This window comes from Pagrus major, chromosome 1 (genome assembly GCF_040436345.1).
Source record: "Pagrus major chromosome 1, Pma_NU_1.0".
In the NCBI taxonomy this organism is placed as follows: domain Eukaryota; kingdom Metazoa; phylum Chordata; class Actinopteri; order Spariformes; family Sparidae; genus Pagrus; species Pagrus major.
This window is the reverse complement of record NC_133215.1, coordinates 39,823,580-39,830,981: the sequence shown is the minus strand read 5'-3', so window position 1 is coordinate 39,830,981 and position 7,402 is coordinate 39,823,580.

Below are 7,402 nucleotides of genomic sequence, written 5' to 3'. Positions count from 1 at the left end.
AAAGTCACAAATCAATTTGTGAGCTGCTGCATAATCCCAGGAATCTACTTATTGGTTTTTAAGACAAGTTGTGCATGACATAGTACTATACATTAGAAATAGAAGTTCAGGAAAAATATTTTGATATAGAAATTTGATATAAAAAGGGGGAATTTTGAGATTGTGGAAGCAAACATGCCTGACTTAAGAGAGTAAAATGATATATAGAAGTAGTAGCAAAAGCAATGGCATGTTAATCAATTATTGCTGTGGCAAAATTTAGCTCTAAATAAACAAGGCATGAACTAAGATTACAGTGAGTACAATAAGAAACACCCGTATTAGTATGTCTATCTCTGTACCCCAAAACATTCCTGATCTCATCACATAATTATTACCTGTGTAACATCTTCACTGTTGATGTAATCCAATGTGATCACAACTGTCTCATCTCCATCTACTCTGCCAAGGTCATCTTCCGGATCCCATACAACTGTATCTGCGTCGTCTACTTCTGGAAACTCTTCAAAAGTATCTTGACAGATGTGCTCAGGCTCTGTTTGTGGGGACACATTAGGAACTGCTCTGGTTAGGTCAATAATTTCAAAGGAGTTGGAGGCTGGAGATGGTTCCAAAATTACATCATGATCTCTTGTGTTGGTGTCCTGCCGCTGCCCAATGTGAGTTTTTTTAATGTCTGTTGGGGTTGAATGAGAGGGATGTGATTTTCCTGCACCTTGTGCTGTCACAGTCGCAGATATTGTTCTTTGTTTTTTGGATCTTGGTTGCAACTGGAAATGCAGATTCTGCAACAAATAAAAGGCACATTTTCACCATTATTGTCAGCAGTCATTTAAAATCATGGAATAGAGGAACATATTCTAGATCAAATGGTGTGCAAAAAATACACATGGCTCAAAGAAGCTAAAACCTATATTTCTCATTAAGAAAATGTTTGTTATTGGTGAGAAAATAAGTGTTTACCATTGTTGGCACACAATCTCACTCTATGTTTTATGAAATACATGAGAATGATCTTTTAATGAAGGTATTACCTGAAGTTTAATCTTAAAGCAAAATCTCTTTCAATCTGTCATTACTTGTTATTACTTTATAACAAATATTGTTCCTACTGCCACAGACCTGTCCACTTATGTCACTGTCAGATGAGTGTCTATGATCCAGTAGATCTGTAACCAAATCATCTGCTTCAAGGTGAGATCCATCCTCAGTCAACTGTGAATCTGCTCCCTCAGTGATGCTGACAAATAAATCCTCTGATATAGTATCTTCAAAACATTCATCCTCTTCAGCTGAAGACTGATCTGTTGAAAGTCCTTCTTTTGTGCAAATGTAAAATCTAAGCAGCTTCAGTTTGGTTTGTTCATACAGTCTACCAACAGTGTCATTGAAAGGAATCTGCTTTCTTTTAAAATCACAGACCTCAAAGGTAAAGTCATCAGCTTGCCCTTTGGTTGAGTGACCATTTGGGAAAAATAGCTCCTTTCCTAGCTCCAAAATCTGAGCAACAGTTGTTGTTTTTTCCACAGTTGCATGTCTTGTTCCTCCACCATTGCTGGTTCTCACTTGATGGTATTCATTATTGTAAAAATGAAGCCATCCAATTTCAATCTTCCTCAAAGTCTTTTCTGCTGAAGTATTTTTGTGTCTTGCCATCCCCTCACCTGGGTTTTGGAGCACACCTGATGTACCACACAGCACACCTTTTGTCTTTGATCTCATTTTCCGAGTTTCTATTTTATCTCTTAATCTTTGTATAAGAGTCTCTTTATCAGGGTTGCACATTGTTTGTTGACAAAAGGAAAGGACAGCTACTCTGTCACCATATGAAGTGATATATTTGGCCATTTGCTCATCAGTCATAACGGAAATCACTCCCTTGTCAACCTGCAAGCAGAAAACAGAAAATATAGAAATAAATACTTGAAATTTTTACTTTGAACATGAATTATAAATGTAAGGAAGGAAGGACAGAGAGAGAGACGGAGAGTTGGTTTACTTCACACAAAGTCTGTTATATTAATTTCTATTCTGCAGAAAACTGGTCTGTTTTGTCTTTTGAATTAAATGGCTTCAGCTCAATAGTAAATGAACAGCCCTGCACGTGGCAGCACATCTGTCTTTTCTATTCATACTAATGCTTTAGCAAAAGACAATGGTCTGTCAGTGATCTGATGGTTGATTTAACGGCCTCCCTGTTATTTTGATGTAGTTTTAGATTTGTGTAGGACTGGCTGACAACGTTAGGGTGTTAATAAACTCATTGCAAATGTACATCGAAATGTGTTTTCAAGGTTTCTGCTCACTACTAACATTTAAGTACGATCACTGGCAAAAGTTGCTTCACTAAACTCTATTCTGTGCAAAGCTTTTACGTTTAGCCATCACTGGGACTAGCAAGATCAAAGCCTACCTCTTAAAGCCATTTGAGGCACGTCACACCATGCCTATTCTCTCGTTAGTATTTGCAGTCACTGATAAATCCTCGGTACGGAATATTTGGAAACCTTTCAAAAGTACAGTTTCGTGATAGAAGCATTTAACTAGTGCGTTTCTTGCCATGGCGTTCACGGTTACCATGGCAACCACTTTTGTGGCGTAAAAGACTCGCAGCTCGATTTACGGCAAGGTGTATAACGTATCAACATCAACATCTGTAACCTTAAGGACATATGGTTTGACTGGCAAAACTTTAAGTTAGAGCGCTAACATTACAGCTAGCATACTGTTAATGCTAACTCCACTTTTCCCCAAGTTAGTTTCAAGCGTTATTCCAAGCTCCGTGTTGTTACACTGACTTATTACGTTACTGAATTAATTCTACACCCACCTTGTCTCTTTTCATGCGCAAGATGTCCGCTTGAAGGACCTCTCTTGACCGCAGGAATTGTTCCAAATCCTCCTCCATGACTCCCCCCTATTTGCTGATTCTCAAATGGCCAAGCGAGACGATTAACAGTCTTCTGTACTTTTGCGAGATCTCGCAAATGTTTTTGCCAGATATCGCGAGATCTCGCAAAAACATTTGCGAGATCTCGCAAATGTTTTTGCGAGATCTCGCAAAGGTTTTGCGAGATCTCGCAAAAGTTTTGCGAGATCTCGCAAAAGTGGATCTTTTTTTTTTTTTTCAACCTTATATTTTTTTTCCTTCCATGTCCCTTTAGGGGCTCCGTATCATTGTGTATATTGTAGATATTTATTAAAGATGTTTTAAATTCACCAGTAATCTTGAACTTAATTGATTACACCTTCTTACCTTAGTAAATAACTGCTTGTAATTAATACATTTCCCTTTACCTTTCAGGCTATTCAGGTACAATGTTTGGCATGTAGTGGATCTTGTATTTGAGCATACATTTAAGTTTTCTTCTCTGTAGTAACATACTTCTTTTAATTTAATGGTCTTTTTGGTTAAACTGCAAATTAAGAATATTTAGTGAGTGTAAAGAGAAATATCTTCTGTACAACAATTACAAGTAACCAGTAAAGTTTAATAAATAAATATAATAATAAAGTAGTAGCAGTAGTTATAATAACAATGTTAACAAATATAATATTGACAATTCTTAACAAATATAATGTAGTAGTAGTAAACAGAAAAAACAGTTCAATTAAATTAATGAGAATAATCATATAATAATTAGAGGGCTCTCTCTCCTGCTGCTGAGGCCGTGCAGCATTATATTATATTATATCATATTATGTTCTATTATGTTATGTTATATTAAATCATATTTTATATATATATATATATATTTATATATATATATATATATATATATATATATATATATATATATATATATATATATATATATACAGGGTTCTTACGGTCATGAAAAACCTGGAAAAGTCATGGAATTTTAAAATGCAATTTCCAGGCCCTGGAAAAGTCATGGAAAATCATTGGTGAGAAAGTGTAAGAACCCTGTATATATATATATATATATATATATATATATATATATATATATATATATAGATATATATATTATAATATAACAATATAGTTAAGTAGTAACGAATATAATAATAAACAATTTCACATTACAATAAAAAAAATGTGCTATATAAATATATATATATATATATACAATAATGTTGCTACTAGAGTGTCAATAATCATGCTCTTGTAGGGCAGGTACAGCAACCTCAGGTGCTGAAACAGCTGCACACAGTGTGGCCCTTAATGTGTCCCCAGATGTTATTTCAGCACAGCCAGGTACGCCATGGTCATCGTCAGCGGGCTCCATGATGACTTCCTCAACAATGTCACCATTGTCCAAACATATGTTGTGAAGAATGGCACAACAGGCAACAACCTCCGCAGCAAATGTGGGACTCACTTCAAGGGCCTTAAAGAAGATGGAGCGCCAACGGGTCTTCATCATTCCGAATGCCCGTTCGATGATGCACCGTGCCCTTGAGTGCTTCCGGTTGAACCGAGCCTGTGCAGGGTTCTGCACGGGCTCACGGTATGGTGTTATCAGACGCATAGGGGCAGCCAGACAGGGGTATCCTCCATCTCCCAAAATGCACTTCCCCTCTGGTGGGTAGAGCTGCCTCACATATACTGGGCTGTTTTTCAGGACACGGGCGTCATGCACTGAGCCAGGGAAGCCAACAAAGATGTCCAGGAATCTGCCTCGATGGTCACAGATGGCCTGCAGCTGTATAGATGGAAACAACTTCCTGTTGAAATAACACTGGGCATCGGCAGCTGGTGGCTTTATTCTTACGTGGCAGCCATCAACTGCCCCAACCACGACACTGAATGGGGGACATCCAGCCAGGTGACTGAATCCAGCCCCTACTTCTTCCAGCTGGTCACCTCTCGGGAAGTGGATTGTTCGCCCCAGGATCCCGATGACTGCCCTGCTTGTCCTGTGCACAATATCATGTATTGTGGACCTTGGGATGTCAAAGGCAGTGGAGACAACCCTATATGATGCAGCATGAGCCAACCAGTAGACAAATACCAGCACTTCAATGTCCTTAGCCCAGCCATGGGCTACATCAAAGTGAAGGGCAGCATTTAAGGCAGCAATCGACAGACGAGACAGACGCAGGTTGGGGCGCAGGTCAACTGTTTCATCCAAATACTGCCGTATGATAGGCACTGTTGTGTTCAGCTGGCAGTACATCATGGTGCTCACATTCTAAAACATGAACAAATTAAAGGATTAAAAGAAATTGTGTATGTTTGTCATTTTACACAAAAGCCAAATAAAACATGTTTCTTAATATATCATTTTGTTAACAATCTTTTCACTTAAACACAAGCTGGCTCAAAAAGTACAAGTAGGAAGTTTCAGGATTAATTACATTAGCCTGCATCAGTTACTCAACTATACATTTAAATAGCCTAATGCCAGTGTAATGTCATGTCAGTTACATATACAAGATGTTCAATACAACGTTTTTTGTGTGTATGTAATATAGTGGCCACTTTATGAGGTACACCTGAACAATCTAATGCAATTTAATACAGCTGCTCTGCTGTAAGTCTACTTTTATGATGCATTAACATTAATTGTTAATTGTCAGAGGTGTTAAATAACATGTTTTAGCATTGATGTCATAGTTTGTGATATTGTTGTACTGGACTGCATTACATTAACGTTATATTATATTATAGAGGTACAGTACAACAGCGCCTTTAACTGTGACCTTAGTAATAAACATATAACTGTTAGTTGTATTTATACATTTCTGACAATGTCACCAAAACCTGAACGTTATAAACCTCGTAGAGTTTATAGCAGAGCCGTTGTATTGAACTGAATTAGATTGTAACGTGCAACAGTTAACGTTGTCTAATATAACGTTACGTAATAAAGTGGCCACTGACTGTATATAACTTACAGTATATATATAACGTTAAGTTACAGTACATATTATGTGTGTATTTATACACACACACACAATATACTGTATATATTTAATAAACTTAACCATTAAATTACACAATTAAACTTGCTGCCAACAGTTAAGGTTAAAATCCGTTGGAGTAACGTTAACGTTAGTTGCTTACCTTTTCCAGAAATGTCATGATTATCTGGTGACGAAGATGCCTGCGAGTTACAGAACGTGTTCGCCTGCGGTTCGCATTTCTTGTTGTGTGACTACTTATTGGATTCATATCAATTATTATTATTATTATTAGATGTATTAAAGTAATATTGCAGATTGCCGGTAGAGGTGAGGTTGGCACGGGTTACCAGGATTACGCGTCTCCAATCCAACCGGCAAGGGTCTCAGGAAGTGCGTCACTTCCGCACTAAGCAGTGCGTCGGAAAAGATGCATACTACTGTTACTCACTCAAAAGTATGTTGCACGATAGTACACATATTGAGTATGTAGTATATAGTATGGAATTTCGGACGCAACCGTAGTGTCCAGTGCTTGCATACTGTAATATTTACCGGAAATAGTATGCACCTCGCGTACTATTGGGTTCATACTAAGGTTTCGGACATACTAAAAAATCTCACATACTGTTTTAGCATACTCAATAGCATGTTAGTATGGAATTTCGGACGCAGCCATGGACTCTTTTTTTGCGGGGCGGGCATAAAAACGAAAAAGCAATGTCCTCTTTATTTTCTTTTTAGTTGTGTCATAAAATGTGCAACCTAAAGAAGAAAATGAAAATGCAGTTTGGATGATTTATTATTAATTTTATTTATGAGTCAAATAATGCAGCTATGACCTTGAAACGAAAAAGCCTTTCTGCTAATGCATTTTAATTTTCAAATTTGACATTTCAAATTGAATTTTGGTAACTATTTGCTGGGGCATCTTTTGAAAATTAAATCTTAAACGTCCTTTTTTTCCCCATTTTAATTAGGTCACAGAATGAGCAGTCTTGAAGAAGAAAATGAAAATGCAGTTTGAATGATTTATTATTCATTTTATTTATGAGTCAAAAAATGCAGCTATATTCTGAAAATGAAAAAGCATTTCTGTTAATCCATTTTAATTTGGATTATGGTCCAGATTTGCTTCCATATACAGCATGGGACCTTATTTGAGAAAAACTCTGAAAAGTGTATGGCAGTGAATGGAGAGAGAAAAATATTTTTTTAATCACACGGTGCACTGTGTGGTGAAAAGTGTCATCACGTTTGCGAGTTATGCTCTGACCCACAAACCTCAGTTAGACAAAGTGTTTCCTCACACACACTTTCTCCGAAGCTTCTCTTGTTAAACATGCTGACAGTATTTGTCCACACTCTGAGATAAGTGATCATCACCACTGTCCTGGAGAGTCAAATTTGAGTACATTGCCATTAAAACCAAGATAAAGCACCAATTTTTTTCTGCCTAAACAAACTAAATAAACAAGCTCTCTTTGTTTTCATGACTGAATAAACTGAATAAACAAACTGACCTTAAAGG